Raw genomic sequence first — 3,323 nt, 5'->3', positions numbered from 1 at the left:
AAAGATCTCAGTAATAGAACAATCTCAATAACAATAGAAGAGTCAGACAATCCCTGCCTCAACTAGTTTATATTCTAACAGAGAGGGAACAACTTTGGAAGGTTTTAGGGCAAGTCTATTGGTCCTTAAGATGGGAATGAGGCTTCATTAATATAATTTCCATTGATAAAATTCTATCAGGTTTTTGAATCTTTTGACAGAGCCGAAGACTTTAGTGGTAAGAAGTTTCTTTCTGTAACTTCAGAGTTGTGGCCATAATGGCTACAGGAGCAATGGCGGGTACTACTCTGGAAAACAGGAGAGGGGCTGTTTCCTCTAACAGCTTGGACTGGAAGCAAGACCATTAATTTGACAGTGCCCCTCCCAAGGGCTCTTGCCCGTGTCCATTGGTGGGCAAGTGTTAGCGATGGGGTGGGATTTTCCCCTAGTGATTGCTCTCTTAGGGCCTGGGCTGGAAGTAGGACTGGTAGTCTGGAATTTGTTATTCCCAAAGTTCTGGGATTGAGGGGCTTGAGTTATATCCCCTTGAGTCTTAGGGGAGGTGGTTTGACTTGTCTGGTACAAGCTCCTTCCTGTCTTTCCCTCAAGATGTTCTGATGTCATCCTTGACATTTCAGAGTGCGTAAATTTACCAGATGCTTTTCCTTCTTTCTTTAAAAAAAAAAAAAAATGAAATCGCAATCTGCTGAAATTATTTATTTGTTTAACATTTTTGAAATTTTATTTCATTTTTAATATTTAAAAAAAATGTGTTCCAAATGATCTCCCTTCTTTCCATTCTCCCCCACTCACTGAGAAAGCAATTACACACGTGAAAGCAAACAAAACATATTTTCATATTTTAAGAAAGCCAAAAAAAAAAAAAAAAACGGAGAAAGTTAGATTGCCATTTTCATCTAGAGCTCATCTGTCCTCTTTTTCATGAGTTCTTTGAAATTGTCTTGGATGACTCAATGTTTTGATCAGAGTTACAAAGTCTTTTTTTAATAGTACTTCATTTTTCCAAATACATGTATAGATAGTTTTTAACATTCACCTTTGCAAAACCTTGTGTTTCAAACTTGTTTTCTTCTCTTTCCCCCCTCTCCCAAGCAATCTGATGTAGATTAAACATGTGCAAAAGAGAAAAACACACACACACACACACACACACACACACACACACACACAAGAAAGGAAAAAACCCCAAGCAAACAACAACAAAAGAAGGGTGAGAATATTAAGTTTTGATCCACATTCAGTCTCCATGCTTCTCTCTCTGGGTGTGGATGGCATTTTCCACCACAATTCTACTGAAATTGCCTTGAATCACTGCATTGTTGAAAAGAGCCAAGTCCACCCCAATTGACCATCATATAATCTTGTTGTTATGGTGTACAATGTTCTTTTGGTTCTGCTCACTTAGCATCAGTTCATTTAAATTTTTTCCAGGCCTCTCTGAAATCAGCCTGCTCATCATTTCTTATAGAACAATAATATTTCATCACAGTCACATGCTACAGCTTATTCAACCATTCCCCAATTAAAGGGCAACCCTTTGATTCCCAATTCATTGACATCACAAAAAGCTGCTATAAATATTTTTGTACATGTAGGTCTTCTTCCTTTTTTTCTTTGATCTCTTTGGGATACATGCCAAGCAGCAATATTTCTGGATCAAAAGGCATAGGTTTTGTATAAATATGTATACATATATTGTATATAACATATACTTTAACATATTTAACATGTATTGGACTACCTGCCATCTAGGGGAAGGGTAGGGGGAAAAAAGGGAAAATTTGGAACAAAAGTCTTTGCAAGGGTCAATGTTGAAAAATTACCCATGCATATATGTTTTGTCAATAAAAAGCTATAATAAAAAGGTATAGTTTTATAACCATTTGGGCATAGTTTCAAATTGTTCTCCAGAATGGTTGGACTAGGTTATCACTTCACCAACAATGAATTAGTGTCCCTATGTCTCCATATATCCCCCAGCATTTATCATTTCTGATAAGCATGCGGTGAAGTTTTAATTTTCATTTCTCTAATCAGTAGTAACGTAGTGCGTTTTTCCATATAACTATTGATAGTTTTGATTTCTTCTTCTGAAAACTGTTCATTTCCTTTGACTATTTATCAATTGGGAAATGGCTCTTATTTTTATAAAGTTGGTTCAGTTCCTTATTTATTTGAGAAATGAGGACTTTATCAGAAATATTTTCTATAATTTTAAAATATTATTTCATTGTTCTGTTGTACCAGTTAGCAAAATACATTGCTCTCATTTTCTTTCTCATTTTTCCCTTGACCATTCTTATTTATTTATTTGTTTGTTTGTTTGTTTATTTGTTTATTTATTTACTAGCTCTTCCAGGAATTCTCATTTTGTGTTAGCAGTTAGCTTTGAGGCTTTGGTTGTAGTTATTTTCACATTGCTGTCTTTGTTGGAGTTTGTGTCTTGATCTTTCCTGCCATCTTGTAATTTTTTTTAGTTGTTGTTTAGTTATATTATTGTCATTATTTCTTCATGTTTTAGCCCATTTCTTGACTTTGAACTTTATGTTAAAGTTAGGCTCTGCTCACCTTGGGTGGAGGAGACATTGTCCCAAGCTTCAGTTCTGTTATGTGGTTTTCAGAGCTAATTCAGAGGCTGCAAGAAGTTTTCAGTGCTTCCGTGACCAGGATCATTCCATTGATCAGGATCAATCATACTGGGACAGATGTGGTCACTGCTGTCTGGTTTATACTCTGGACTTTATCCAGGAACAGTCCCCGTTCCCCTAGAGCTTTAAGCAGTAGCACTCCTCTGGATCCTGGAACTGTGACCGGTCCCAGCTTGTGACTGACCACAAGTGTTCCTCTTCACCCTGGAGCTGTGAGCTAGAACCCCATGTAGGCAATAGTTACCAATCAGCACTAACTATACTCTGCGCCAACAGAGGTTCCCTATAATCTCGACCAGTTGTCCAACCCCATTACCATCTCTGGGTTAAAGCTGCTGCTGCTTACTGGTGGGGCTGCCTCCAAGGCCACAGACTCTCCTGCCAACCTCCTAAGTGGTCTTAGGCTGCCAAAGTGACTCACCGTGCTCTTTTGTGGGCACTGCCACTCTGGAAGTTGACTTGAGGAATTATTTTAAAATTGTTTGGAGGGAAACACTGGGACAGTTTGCTGCCTCTACTCTGCCATCTTGACACTACCTTTTTTTCTTAAAGGGATGTCAAGGGGGAGTAAATTGTACAGATTAAGAAGATGAGGGCCTTGAGAAAGGGAGCAGGTTGGCTGAGTCACAGAGAGGTAATTTCAGAACTAGGATTTCTGGATTCCCAGAGTAGTAT

The sequence above is a fragment of the Sminthopsis crassicaudata genome, chromosome 5 (assembly GCF_048593235.1).
Source record: "Sminthopsis crassicaudata isolate SCR6 chromosome 5, ASM4859323v1, whole genome shotgun sequence".
Classification (NCBI taxonomy): domain Eukaryota; kingdom Metazoa; phylum Chordata; class Mammalia; order Dasyuromorphia; family Dasyuridae; genus Sminthopsis; species Sminthopsis crassicaudata.
Note: the sequence above shows the minus strand (reverse complement) of the source record.